This window comes from Peromyscus californicus, unplaced genomic scaffold, assembly GCF_007827085.1.
Source record: "Peromyscus californicus insignis strain IS unplaced genomic scaffold, ASM782708v3 Scaffold_18__1_contigs__length_77618521, whole genome shotgun sequence".
NCBI lineage: Eukaryota > Metazoa > Chordata > Mammalia > Rodentia > Cricetidae > Peromyscus > Peromyscus californicus.
The window spans coordinates 40,812,402-40,827,825 of NW_026294480.1; the positions used below are offsets into that span (position 1 = coordinate 40,812,402).

General features: G+C 43.4%; 1 long non-coding RNA gene across 1 annotated transcript; it reads right to left on the bottom strand.

Annotated features, from left to right (window-relative positions):
* Positions 1-471: 471 nt before the first annotated feature.
* On the bottom strand, positions 472-15,014 carry LOC128113238 (uncharacterized). Its single transcript, XR_008219390.1, has 4 exons — positions 14,875-15,014; positions 13,965-14,068; positions 4,381-4,413; positions 472-1,432 (listed from the first exon to the last, which is right to left on the bottom strand). It is a non-coding gene; the product is annotated as an uncharacterized LOC128113238 (long non-coding RNA).
* Positions 15,015-15,424: the final 410 nt, after the last annotated feature.

A 15,424-nucleotide genomic window follows, 5' to 3' on the forward strand; every position in this document is an offset into this window, starting at 1 on the left:
GATGAGCGGAGCAGAGGAAGTGCTGACAGGCTCGTGAGGTCCGGGCCGGCAGGCAGACACTGTCCTAATGCACTGAGCATGTGCTCCGGGGCCTCATGGCTGTCATTTGGCTAAAGGATCTAAAAGCAATTTGCATATACTGGAGTCTTAAAAGATGTTTTCTCAGCAAACATCTGGGTTTACAGACAAAGTCATAAAATTAATTCCATGGGATTTCCATGAACTTACGTATACCACTGCATCTTTTCATCAGCTGTAAAGCTTAGTTGCTTTCAGCAGACTCAGGCATTCTGAATCTGGAGACCTTGGCCAAGTCACCCGATGCTGAGGCAAGCTGACTCTTGCATCTGTTTTACAGTAGTAACAAGACTACCTTGCCTGCTCATATGCTGGTGCTCTGTGGTTGCATTTGTTGACTGTTCCCCGCCCCCCCCCCCCCACTCACTGCCTACCAGCCACCGTTGGAGGGAATGAGGCAAAGGGCAGGACACAGAAGTGAACAAGTAGTCCTGCCCTATAGAACTCACATCCAGTGGAGAGGAGAGAAGACCCAAATGTAAAGTGTGGAAAGTGCTGTGGAAAACACGGGGACTGTGGGGATGGGATGGAGACTCCTCAGCGACATGGAGGCAGAAAAAAAAAAGCTGAAAAACGTTTCATGAATGCATATTCCTAGGCTGGAAAATACCTAAAGCGACGACTCCATTCTTCATTCTGATCTGCTCCCAGAATGAACTCAGGATGAATTATCTGAAAGGCCATGAGTGGGTACAATGTATTATACAAGATTAATCAAAACGTCGTACTCAGATCTTGGTTTTCCATTAGCAGCGAGCAGCAGCAGCATTTGAAGGAACATCATAGAATCTGAGCACAGCTCGTTGAGGCTCTAGTGTCTATTCTCAGTAAGGTATTTTGTTACTTATTTATCGAAGTCAGTATTTTGTTTGTTGATTTGTTTTAATGAACCCCCAGAATGTCTGAGAGATGAGGTAAATGATATGAAAACGAAAAATTAAATTAGAAAGTTCCATCAGTACTACTTCTAAATGAGAAAACGAAGCCCTTAAAGGAGACTTGGGGAGTGAGAGAGAAGTCATTTGTCAAGTGAAAGATGAGAGGCAAGTCCGAAGACAGGGCACGCGGGGTCGGAATATGAGGAATGGGTGCTGACGAGAAAAGAAACGGTCATTTCCTCGGCTGGCACCAGAACATGGAAGGGACTGACAGCGTGTCATGAAACGCAGACTGCAAGCCAGAGCCAGGAGCGGAGTCCACTGAGAGCGCCGGCTGAAAGTCCAAGGGCAAGGAGGCCCTGTTAGCCCGGCTACACAGGAAGCTTCTCAGAGGGGAAACAACGCCGGGAACACAGAGCTTCCATCCTCTTAGTCCTCAGGATGAGACGCTGATTTCCTCATTGTTCTTCGTACATCTGTAATCAGAAAGAAGATGTAGTTAAACATACATGGTGTTCATATATATCATGTATATAGCAGGTGATGCCAGAGGTAAACAAGAAAGACATAACTAAGAATTTAAATGAAGTCATGGTCCAGTGCTCGTCTCTCTCTATTAGAGACGGTATATAGGAGGATTGTGTCCACAGAGAACATCCGCCAGTTGCTAGGGGAGTTCTTGTACTCTGGAAGATGTGTGATGCAGAAACAATGTCACAAGAGGAGAATTAAGACCAGTGGCAGGACCAGGACAAAGAGGGCTTTTACTCCAACATCAGTATTCTAGGTAGACAAGGTTCGTGGATGACAAGGAAACATATTTTAAAATCAGTGATTTTTTTTCAAACTGAGAGCAAGGCTAAGTATAAACAGACAAAAGAGGGTCTAACCTTCTGTAACAGAAGAACCCAGACATCTACCTTCTTAGAGCTCCCCCAAGCCATCGAGCAGCTACCCCAAGGCACATCTGTGGAATCCTGGGCTCAGCAAAAGTTGAGAGAATGCACTTTCAAAGCCATTGACTTTAAATCATACCTACTAATCAGGATTTTAACTTGCTTCATATAAAGTTCATATAAAGGCACATGTAACATAAGCCTAAGTGTCATTTATAATCTCTATTTGTTGTTCAAAATAAAAAAAGGTAATTTATAGGCTAGGGATCTAGATCTGTGGTAGAGCTCTTGCTTAGCATGTGTGGTAGGGGTCTCACCCTTGGCAGAGGAGGTATTGGCAGCCAAATGGTTACTGAGAGAGGAGTTACTCTTCTTTAGGGACACGGATGTTGGTGGGTTGCTTATGGTCCAATGAATGTCCCCCCAGTCTTACACACATACATAGGCAGCAATAATTGAACTCAAGTGCTTATTAATAACAAAAAGAGAAAGGAAGCCATTAAGTTGCAAGAGAGATGGGGGCACTAGAGAGAGTTGGAGGAAGGTAATGATGGATGGATCTAATCAAAATATATAAATGTACAAAATTTTATAGAATAAATAAAAACATTATTGGAAAAAAAAACTTCCCAGCATAAGGTTTTCAAATTTCAAAGTTGGAGTCTGATATCCAGAGTTTATCAAGGGTCGCTGAACATGGTTGAAATCATCCAGCTTTGAAGTGGTGTGCTTCTGAGTACACCACACGCTGCCATCACACAGAATGGCTTAGTTAACTAATCTGAGTAGGTTGGCTAAATAATACCATCCCCTATTTAGAGCATTCCTTGGAGAACACACTTAAATGAAACCCAGTGGCCAGGTTATCTGAAAGTCTGTGAATAGCTTCGGCAAAGTGAAAAACCCTGGAGACCCAAAGCAAATCTGAAGCCAGAGAATCTGCTACCTAGGCCCACCACTCATCAGTCATTTACTTTTGCCCAAAGCTGATCTTGAACTTTTGAACAACTTCCATGAATAGCTGAGACTACAACATAAACCACCATGCCTGACTTGTTTTTGTTTTCAATTTTTCTAATTGATTTTTTGCTTTTTCACCTTGATATTCGCATGGAGACCTCTTACAGAAAACCTCTGGATGACATCTGCATGTACAGTTTTCTGTGGATTGTGGTGCAGATAGCCCACTAACATGTTATAGAGAACCTACTGAGTTTGCTAGGAAAAAGGAGGAACAGAGATGATAAATGACCCACAGGAGCCACCAAGTAAGTCCGAGTTACTGTTATAATTCAATATTAAGACATAATGGGAAGAAAATCATATTTATTTTTCAATCTTATTAGACTTTTCATGGGTTAAGGAAAATAGGAAATGCAGACTACACCAATGCTTTCTGAGAAGACATGTCAGGGTGGATAAAGGGTCTAGTTAGTTAATGGTTCTTTTCTTTCTTCCCTGTATAGTCCAGCCTGGTATCAAATCTGAAGTTCTCTTACACCAGCCTCCTGAGTGCTAAGACAACAAGTTTGTTCACTATACCCAGATATACTGAGTAGAACTTTACAGATTAGTTCCTAGAACAAACGACAATGTTCTTCTCTCCACGCATTTACCCATTGGGACATATAAATAATGAGATGGACGTGGTAGAACAGGCCTGCATCCCAACACGGAGCAGTGCTCAGGTAGGAGGCTCAGCTCATGAGTTTAAGACTAGCCTGGACCACAAAGCAAGACTCTGTCTCAAAAGCACAAAATATGAGTTAATTAAATGTTCAAATAAGATCTGGGTGCGAAGTTGGATGCTGCTTTCTTGTGGCTGTGATAGAAAGCCTATGTCTCTCAAAACTCTCCAGCGTTCCTCTCTTCCTGAACCAGGCAGCCTTCCTCCCTTACTGCTGGTGCTGAGACCCTGAACAAAGGACAAGCAAGCCAGAGTACTGTGAGCATTTGAGGAACTGGAAGCAGTATGGGCTTGTGGGGGAAAAGGGGGAGCTCATCTTCCTCCCTTCCTAACGAAATCCCTCACAGGGAAATCCCCTTTCCATTAAATTAAAACCAGAAACGGTAGAGCTTACATTTTAAAAACATCAAACCATTGTCTTGGGTTTCTGTGAAACAGGATAGCACTTTCAAACGCTCCGGGAACTCCACCAGCTGGTTCAGCTCCTCCGGAGCTCAGAGGTTTTGCGGCATTGGCTGGCTCCCATCCCAGCACGGAAAATGACAAAAGCCCATTTTGAAGGTGGTTACCTAGATGATGTATGGCCTCTGGAGAGTTGCAGGGAGAGAACAGAAAGGGGTTCTGTGGGTTTCCCCAAGCCGGGTGGGTTTGGAGTGCCGGCCTGGGGCTTTTTAATTTTCTTTTACAAAGGCAGGTCTGGGAGGAGGGGTTGTCTGGTTCTCAGGGAGCTGGAGCGACAGGTCTGCTCCTGGAGGCTTAGTACAAGGGCTCCCTGGATAGCGCTGCGTGGAGGAAGGAAAATCGCCCCTTCGGCCAGACAAACTGGTGCTGCTCCCCTTACCTGCGGCTTCTCGTGGGACCCTTGAAGAATTCTCTGGAAGTGACAGAAAGAAAAATACCACATCTTTACTTCTCCAGAATAAGGAAATAGCTGATCTCTTTGTTTAAACATACTTCCAAGCCTCCCTTCTCCCCCTCACCCAAAGAAGGGTAAAATAAAGCTTAGCCTTCACTGTTAGTCTTCCTACTACATCTGCCTGATGCCTTGAACCTTTGTGGCTGTCTAGACTTAGGAGTCTTGTTCTCCATGGCTTTCTCCTGAACTTTACTTTCAGAACATCCACACAAGGTCATCCAGAGACAAGAAGGTAGGAGAAAGGGTTGTTTTGAATTGTCTTATCTCGTGAGAGCTCTATCAATCAGTCTTCCCATAGATTACCTCTGTGGTCAGACCCTCTACAAAGCCTGCATAGGATGCGTTGATGAAGATGGGAAATGGAAAAGTCATCAAAACTATCTTGAGACAAGAAATGGTCCAGAACTTGACAAGGTACACTCCCCTCTAAGACTCCTTTTATGACTAGGTTCCACCTTTCAGCATATCCTTAGGAGTCCAGTTTTTACAAGAATCCTGCTTAGTCAGATGGGGTTGGGGCTGGGTTCTACACAGTTCATTTCCCATCATCCCCTTGTCCTCCACCATCAGAATCTGCTCACCCTGGCATGTCACTGATCAAAACCATAAACTGATTTCACCAGAACACCCTCCCCACTCCTGGTATTTCCTCCTAATAATTTCCCATCAATTACGCCCCCCTTACCACTTGGCTGTGACTTCTCACTTGTATGGACTGAGAGCAGCTAAGAGAGATCTCTTTATCTGTTACCGTGGTCCTAAACGAAAAATGTATTGACTGCTTGACTCTCCAGGCATGGCTTTCCTTTCCCAAGCCTACCCCTTCTGTAAGATTTGTGCCCAGGAAACTAGACCACAGGATAAATGGACAAGACCATTTGTCTATTCTCAGAATGGAAGGAATCTGCTCAAGAATGGATGGATTCCAGAGATATGACAGGGAAAAGGTTTTGTGAACTAGGAATGCTGACTAACATTTGGTTAACTAGTAAGAAGCAACCACAAGACCCCAGACACTGAATTGAACATAGATGCTGTGAGATATGAGTTCATGGTAATGACCCTCAGAACCAAGAGCCTCCCACGCTCTGATGTTCCTCCAAGTTCTCTGGTAGAACGTTAGTTCCTCCAGCCTGAGTTCTCTCCCTGAGAAATCAAGGATCGCCACCCTCCACGTTACATTATTCTCCATATCTAGACCTTAAGTACAGTGCCAGCCAGTCTAGAGAAACGCAGCATGCCGAGGTGATCCTGACCCTGGGGGACATCTTCCAGGGCCCTTGTTTTGCAGATTGTGGGAGCTGTCATTCCCAAATGTTCGCTACTCCCTCCCCCAGGGTAGTGTTTCCCAGACAGACAAGTGATGAGTGACATTTGCAAACTAAGTTCAGAAGAGACAAAAGCAAAGGTAACAAGTTCAATTCCGAAACCCCTTGGAGAAACAGGAAAATTTAATGAAAGAAAATAAGTTGGTAAGTTATTTCTCACCTTACGAAACCCAAGTTGCTTGATTAAAGTCTATCACCTTCAACTGTTTTAAGTCTACTGTTAAGCCCTAACCTTTTTACCATGTGCAGTCTTCAAACTCAACAAAGACAATATTTATGGTTAATAGGGAACTGAAGAGAAGCCGTGACAGCACCATGAATCTATTCAATCCTTTAGGGCCAGTATCCTAGGTCTTAGAACAAAACACAAGTAGCAAAGGTCTTTTTTAAAAGATTCTTGTAGCAATGGCCCAAAAAGGTAATTTTTAATTACTGAACAGTCTTCTTTTAAAAAGTGGTTTACAAGTATCATCATGTCCTCTACACTCCCCAAGCCCAGCACTAATCATAATACAAATTCCAGTTTTAGGACACTTCTATACACACACACACACACACACACACACACACACACACACACACACACACACACTTGATTGCTTAAAACTTACTCCGTAAGGGAAAACATATTCTGAGGCCAAAACATAGATAGGCAGCAGAGACAGAGATGGTTTTCATAATGCAGACAAGGATCTAACTAATCTCATAGCATAGAGGAAATCCTACCACTTACTTATTTACGAGGTTGATAACCCAACTGAAAAGTGAGTAGACACCAGCATGTCAAAGAATAGGGAACACTGTGGTTCTAAAACATAAAAAGATGGCTGGCCTCACTCAGAAGAAAAGAAATACAAACTGAAGCAACTAGACCTAATCATCATTTTCCACAGATTAGATTGGCAAACAAATAAAAACTTCCAGATGTCCCATGTCATTAAGGTGTGGGAAACATAACCTGGGATCATATCTAATTACTGCAATTTAAAAATAATTAGTAACATCCTATAGATATACTTGCAGAGGCTCACAAAACAATGACTATAACATTATTCATTGGAGCATAATTATTATAGTTAGATCCAAGATAAATACCATAAGTAGGGTAATATAGAACAATGCAATATTTTTTAAATAGACTTCAAACCCAGAATAGTCATAGAATATTGAAGAAGAATCAATTTCCGGGACTGACACTCCCTGACCTCAAACCTTATTATAAATTCCTGTAATCAAGACACTGTGGTTCTGGCAAAAGATTAGACAAATAAATCAATGCAACAGAATAGGGAGACCAGAAATAGACTTACATAAATATAATCAGCTCATCTTTGACAACGGAGCAAACACAATGAGGCAGAGAAATGACAGTTACTTCAACAATGCTGCTGGAACACTGGACAGGCATGCCAAAGTCTGGATCTAGACAAAGGGCCTTACATAAACTCATCTCGAAATTAACTCAAAATGGGGAGCAATTTCGCTTTATTTGTTTTGGGTGTATACGTGTGTGCATGCAGGCCTGTGCCACAGCACAGGAGTGACAATCAGAGACCAGCACTCATCAGTCAGTTCTCTCCTGCTACCTATGGGGTCTAGGGGTAGAACTTAGGTCACTCAGGCCTGGACACATGTACCTCCTGCTGAGCAATCTCCAAAATGGATATCATTGTTATTATATTATTACAGAGCAAAATGTAGGGTGTAAAATTTCTAGGAAATAGCATACTAAAGCATCTCATTGAACTTGGATATGATGACTATTTTTTAGAGACAGATCCAGAGGCTCAACCCACAGAAGAGATATCAAGCTGGACCTCATTAAAATTAAAAATTTATGCTCCATAAAAGACATATCAAGTATATGAGAAGATCAAAAAGTAGGAGAAAGTGTCTTTGAAAGACACATCAGATAAAGAAATATTACACAAAGAATTCTTAAATAGCAACAAGAAGAAAAAAGTCTGATTAAAAACTGAGCAAGGGGACTGGAGAGATGGCTCAGCGGTTAAGAGCACTGGCTGCTCTTCCAGAGGTCCTGAGTTCAATTCCCAGCAACCACATAGTGGCTCACAACCATCTACAATGAGATCTGGCGCCCTCTTCTGAACCGCAGGCATACATGCAGACAGAACACTGTATACATAATAAATAAATAAATCTTAAAAAAAAAAAAACTGAGCAAGACCCCAAGGGACACTGTACTAAAGAAGATATGCAGAAAAGGGCTTGAACCCACCTCTACTGAATGGACCAGGCTCTGCTGACTCGCCACAGAAGGCCTTACCTTGTTGGAGGAGGGAATGGGGCACTGGGGGGGAAGGCTGAAGGGGCAGGAAGAAGGAAAAGAGGAGGGTCTGTGGTTGATATGTAAAATGAATGAAAAATTCCTTAATAAAAAAAGAAGATATGCAGAAATAAACAGACGAAAAGATACTCTTACTTGCTTATCATTAGGAACCTGAAAGCTAAGACAATGAGATCCATAATAAACCCATTAAAATGACCAAATTCCAATGTATGACATCAAATGTTGATAGGGATATGAATCATAGAAACTTATTTCTATGGGGAATGCACAACACTTGGAAAGACACTTGGTCAGTTTTTACAAAACTAACATCCTTTTCCCTTACGGTCCAGGAAAGTGCACTCTTCTGGCCTTTGTCCAAATGTGTTGAAAACCAGTCCACACAAAATCTTGCCCAAAGATGTTTACCCAACTGAATAATCATGAATAAATCGTTCATAATTTCCAAAACTTGAAAGCTACCAAGATCCCCATTGGTAAGTAAATAGGTAAATAAACCAAGGAACATCCAGACAATGAAAAATTATTCAGTGGTAAAAAGAAATGAACTATCGGGTCATGAGAACACAGAAAAAATTAATATGCACATTACCAAGGAAGAGAAGCCAGTCTGAAAAGGCTACATGTTGCATAATTCCAGCTATAAGACCTTCTAAAAAATGCAAAACTATGGAGACAATAAAATGATGAGCTGTTGTCAGGGGTTGAGGGGATGGAGAGATATGGATTGAACATGAAGGACGTCTAGAGAAAATATTCTCTATGAGACTTCAATGATAAATACATGCTATCTTATGTTTTTCAAACCCCAACAGGTGTACTCCAAGACTGAACCTGAGCCCGATTATAACTATGAGATTTGAGTGACAATTATGTGTCCACATAGGCCCACTGACAGAAAAAAACTATACTACTTTGAGGCTGGATGTTGACAGTAGAGCTAATTGCTCTAAAAAATAAAGTATTTCAAGATTTAATTTTTTTTTAAAAAAAAAAGGAGCCAGACATGGTGGATTACAGACGTGTATCTGTAATCTCAATACTCGGGAGGCAGAAACAGGAGTGTCACAAGATAGAAGCTAGCCAATAATACATGGTTAAACCCAGTCTCAAAAAGAAGGGAGGGACTGGTAATTAATTGTATATGTCAGCTGGACTAGACCATGGGGTGTTCTGATATTTGGCCAAACATTATTCTGCTTCTATCCATGGAATGTGTCTGGGTGAGATTAATATTTGTGTGTAGGTGGGTCTCATCTACTCATGGGAGCTCTCCTACCTAAATGCATAATCAGAGACATTGGGTCTTCTCTGGCCTCAGACTGAAATGCCAGCTCCTCCCAGGTCACAGGCCCACCTCCTTTCAGATCCTTAGTTCTTCAGCTTGCAATTTACAGACTGGAGCACTTCTCAGCTTCAATAATTGTGTAAGCCATTTTCTTAAACAGTAGTATTGATTCTAGAGAACTGGGACACATATACAGTTCTTAAAAAATGACCATGTAAGATATTTTGCTAAGTAAAAACTCTTTAAAGTGGAGAGTCCTCATAAAAATTTTTTAAAAGACAAAGAAATACAAAGTCTCTCACAAGATAACCAAGCAATAAAGATGGTAAGAACTTTTTATGTGGGTACTATGGTCAGAACTTGGGTCTTTATGTCTGTGCAGCAAGTATGTTTTATCCACTGACCCATTTCCCTGAACACTATTATTTCTCTATCAACATGTGTTTCCTACACAAATAAATATAATTGGAATAAAAATTTAAAAAAAAAAGAAAACACCTTGACAAAAACACCCTGGTTGGGAGACACTTAAGAACAGACATTTTAAAGAATATTTTACCTTTGATCTTAAACAAGGTGTAGCTAGCCATCTTTTGGTCTCATGAAGTAATATTCTATGCCTTCCACAATGGTTTCCTGGTTCATCCCAGGTTTAAAGGATATCAGTAATGAATAACCCTGAGCAGTGCCTATGCCTCCTTCCCAATCATCCCCTCCCTCCTTCCTTCCTGGATCACTTTCTACCCGGGCTGACCTTCCTTGCTCTCTGCAGACAGTAGATGGGGACAGGGATCAGGCCCCAGAAACAGCTGCAAACTGTAACCAGCAGCTTTCGCCGTCCTCGGGTGCAAATGTGACAGACAGGAGTTGCCATGGCACCATTTGTAACTGAGCACACTATGGTCTAAGCTGTTGTCTTCTGAAGATCAGTTCGGTTTGAAACCTCCAAGTGAGGGTGGAGATTTGACACAGGGGTGTCTAATTCAGATGGCTGGACCAGTCTTGTCTACCTGGTTCCTCCCCCTCTTCATGACTAGTGCTGTCGTCTGAGTCTTCAGTGACTTCCCAAGCAAGACCCATATGCTGAAGACTTGGCCTGAAGTGCTACTGGGAAGTGGTGGAACCTTCAGAAGGCAGGGCCGAATGGAAGGAAGTGGGGCCACTGGGGAAGTGCCCTTGAAGGGGACTATTGGGACTCTGACACCATCCACCTCCCCACTTTTTTCTCGTGACTTCCTGATGACCAGAAAGTACACAGTGTTTTCTCTTATCTGCATGCTCCCCCATGATATATGTCACTACAGGCTGTCTAAAAGAAATAATGAACTATATACCAAAATCTCTAAAACATTGAATCTAAATAAATTCTATGCTGTGTAAACTGACTCTCTTAGATAGTTCATCATAGCAATTGAAAATCAGCATAGGCAAGAACTGCAGCTGTGACATCTACGCCCTTAGGACCCACTCTAAGTTGTTCAGAATGGTTCGTCATTATCCCACGGACATTTCTCATCTGTGGTCAGGATTAGCAGAGATTCAGATCTTTATCAAACAGGTAGAAATACAAATAGAATATTCATTTGGTCCTCTGTTATTTCGAGAGAGAAACTCCTGGATTTTCTTGGAGGGAGAAAAGTGAAGCGTTGTTTTTAATCATTTCTGTATTAGTTACTTTTCTGGAAGCTGTGATAAAATGCCCAACAAAAGCAACTTACAGGAAGGGTGATTTATTTTGGCTCACAGTTTGAGAGCGGTGAGTCCATTGTAGCAAAGACGGCATGGCAACAGAACCAGTTCTTCTGCCACAGCAAGGCTGGGCTCCTTACATGGCACCAATCAGGAAGCAGACAGCTTTCCAGAACAGACCTGCTTCCCCTAACAACTTACTTCCTCCATCTTGACCCTACATGACCCCCAAAACAGCGCCGCCAGCTGGAGACCAAGTGTCCAATCACATGAAACTGGTGGATATTTCACATTCAAACCATAACAGTCTCATCACAGGATATGCTGAGAGTCACGTGCTAATTGTCCCTACGGCCTAATGACAGGCTGACAACTTGCTTCTTCTCCTGCAAAGTGAGAGTAAGGACTCCATGACACTGGCCTAGGCCCTCTGCATGTATGTGACAGCTGTATAGCTTGGTCTTCTTGTGGAACTCCTAACAGTGAGAATAGGGGCTGTCTCTGACTCTTTTGCTGGCTTTTGGGACCCTAGTCTTCATACTGGGTTGTCTTGTCCAGTCTTAACACGAGGGGAGGGGCTTAGTCTTATGGCAACCTGATGTGCCATGTTTTGTTGATATCCATGAGAGACCTTCCCTTCTCTGAGTAGAAATGGAGGGAGAAGTGGATGAGGAGAGGAGGCAGAAGGGAGGTGGGGAGGAAGGTCCTGGAAGGAGAGGAGGGAGGGGAAACTGTGGTCAGAATGTAAAAATAAATAAATAAAGACTTCTTTCTCTTGAGGTAGTGATAGGGACTAAGTGAGAAAATATATAGAAAGGCACTACATACTTCAACAATCACTTCCTCTTTGCTAGGGAATTCTACTTCCTGTCTCCATGGGGAACTCCATATGCAGGAGGCTGGTGACGCCTCCATTGAACCTAGCCCTACAAGAAAGCTCCTTGTTCTGCCTCATGGCATCAGCTGAACTGCAAGGTACACGCTTTCTTTGACGGTTCCCCAGGACCCAGCAGAAGAGACGGCCCCTGTGTGCCATGTGTGCCAGCAGAAGGAAGCAGGAAGAGGTTCAGTGCTGGCCCAGTTTTCAGCACTGGGGGATCACTTAGGCAGACTCCAGAAGGAGCTTGACTCCCAATTTTTAAAAAATTCCTGCTTGTCCTTTCTTTCCAGTGCCAGCTAGATCCTCAATCTCCAGTTTCCAAAACATGTTTGAACAAAGACCACCCTGGGATAGCACCCACCAGACCCCAGGCAGAGCTCCAGCCTGCCCTGCCTGGACTAATTCTAGTGTTCTTAGTAACTCTGAGGGAGGTACTTTTACTTTCCCCTAGCTGACTAATGCAAAAGTTGAAGTCCAGCCAGGTTGATCTGTCCCAGGTCACAGAGCCCATATGGCAGGCAGGGAACTAACAGAATCCATGTGTTTAATCACCAGACTAAACTGTCCTCCAGAGGTCTGACCCACTGCAGCCCGAGGCAGAAAGAGGAGGAGGCCGTGTTTGAAGTCAGGAAGGAAGAACCCTTCCCTTAGCCCTCTCTGCAACCCTACCTTTAATGTAAGCCTTTTAATTCCAGCTCTGCCCAGACCTCTAATCTCTGCGTCTAGTCTTTATGAGTCCTTGAGTCCTTAATTCTGATACCTTTATTTGGGGATGTTTTACTTGGGTCTCCTTTGCCAAGGCTTTCTCTCTTTTTTTTTTAAATCACTTTATTATAATTAACTCACATATAAAAATATCATAAGGCTTGTTTAAGGAAGACACCCAAATATTTACCCAGTCCCAAGCTTTATGCATCTCCAGGAACCTTTTGATAGTTACAGTGGTCATTCCAAAGCTGTGGGCTCTGAGGAGTTTTACACAGTCACTATCAACCACATTTCACTTTTAAAATACATGTTTATATTTATTTGGCTGCTTGGTCACGTGCCTGTGTGTGTGCATGTGCATGTGTGATTGGGTGCACAGGAGCCACAGTGAGCGTGCAGGGCTGAGGGGAGTCAATTTTTGCCCTCTACATGCAGGGTACCGCAACTGAACTCAGGTTCTCATTCTTTTTTTTTTTTTTTGTTTTTTTTTGTTTTTTTTTGTTTTTCAAGACAGGGTTTCTCTGTGTAGCTTTGCACCTTTCCTGGGACTCACTTGGTAGCCCAGGCTGGCCTCGAACTCACAGAGATCCGCCTGGCTCTGCCTCCCGAGTGCTGGGATTAAAGGCGTGCGCCACCACCGCCCGGCTCAGGTTCTCATTCTTGATGACAAGCATCCTTCCTCACTAAACCGCCGTACTGGCCCACTTTTTCCCACATCTGCATCCCTCTACCCTGCTTCTCCTAGATCACTGTTCCAGACTCACCTTCCAAGTCCTTATTCCTCACTTCTACCCTAATGTAATAGATCTGTTTGTTCCTGCCAATCACACTGCTAGGTTATTGACCCTCCCAATGCCCTCTGGGGTAACTCTGAGCGGAACAGCGTTTCTCCTCCCCTGTACCATGCAAAGCCTACAGCTGTTCAATGTACTCCTGCTTCCCCTCCTTTATAATGTTTCCTTCTGCCCCTTATGTCAACAAGGATGTGTCTCCTGTTATGCCACACCTTCTTCAAACATTCATTAAGTAACTTCTCCTCTACGTAATGCCCTAACTCACACAATGCAATGTAGACAATCAGCCTGACAATCTTGCTACGTTAATATGGTATTCTGCCAAGCATTCCAGCAATATCAGCTGTGGCCAATCAATCTCCTTTGGGTTGATTAAAGACAAACTATAACATTTACACAGCCTAGGAGTCTAGGAGGATGGCTCAGTTTGTAAAGTCCTTACCACACAGCCTGAGGACCTGAGTTCAATCCCCAAAGTCCACATCAATAAGGTGGATACAGCGGTACTCACTTATGATCTCAGCACTGGAGAGGCAGAGATACGGGATCCCAGAGGCTCAGTGGCCAGTCAGTGTAGCTGAATTGGTGAGCTCCAGGGTTAGTGAAAGACCCAATCTCAAGAAAACAAAATGGACAGAAACTGAGAAAGACCCTTGACATTGACCTCTGGCATCCACAGACATTCTCACACGTAAGCATGCTTGTGTACACAGATATGCACACATGCATGCATGCAAGCATGCACATGCACTTATACCTGCTTGTGGTTGTGACTATATTGTCTGTACACCTGGGAGAAGAGAGCTAGTCCTCACACAGACACACAGAGAAAGCAGTGTTGGGGAGGAAAAGAACGGGAGGAAGGAGAGGAATCCTAGAGGGACGCTTCAATAGGGTAAAAGTTGGAGGGCTGGATTTCAGGCAAACTTAAAAGAAGTAATTTCTGCCCTAAGGCTTATTCTAAAATAGAACAGAGAGATGAAAATAAATTCTAAGCGCACACTGAAAATGTATTTCAGTAAATTTAATAGTCTTAAACTTCTACGGCATGTTATAACAGAGTTAATGATACCAGGTTTGGGGATTTCTCTTTTGGATGCCTTTATTTACTGTCTGATTTACAAAACGGATATTTGAGCAGCTCTAGGGTTTGTTTGTATTGTTTTCGGCTTGTTCTGCCAATCATATTTAACTAAGAGGAGTTCTCTTTTTTATAGTAAAGAGAAATCGAAACAATTAAATGTGAAGGCCGCTGCTGCTCTCCAAAATTCAGCAGACCATTGCTAACGCACCGAAGTCAGGAAGCAATCACGAGCCCTGCTCTCTATAGAATGTCCTTTCCTCCTCCTCGGGAAACTTCAAAGCCCTTTGCTGACGCTTGGGCTCTGCAGCTGCCAGCAAAGAAATGTGGCCCCACTTACCTCAAAGGGGGTCAGAGCACATGGGGGACCGGCTGGACCCACAGCAGGCACGCCTCCCCCATGCCCATGCTGCCTCCACTCCATCAGAGACCACCCCAGGAATCAGGGGTGGGGGCTAGAAAATAGAAAAGGTATGGCAGTGCCAAACCTCTCCTCTGCCCTGCCCCTCCCCGCCCCATAAGCACCACAAGAGCAGGAGGGGCCAGATGCGATGATGTGGCTCTGTAATCCTACCAGATGCTGGGATGAAAAGTAGGGCAGGCTGTTACGCAGCAATGCACAGATAGGAGATGTGTCTTGGCCTAATCCTAGCAAGGGTCTTGCAAGAACACAGTTCTGGCATAAACAGAAAATGCCAAAACAAACTATGTATGCGGTTCCCTGAAGAAATATGGAAAAGAACAAGATAGGAAATCAAGTCAGGAGTCCTGACCCTGAGTCTGGCTGGGATGCTCAATCCACGTGATTTCAGGTACAGAGAGAGAGAGAGAGAGAGAGAGAGAGAGAGAGAGAGAGAGAGAGAGAGAGAGAGAGAGACACGGACAGGCAG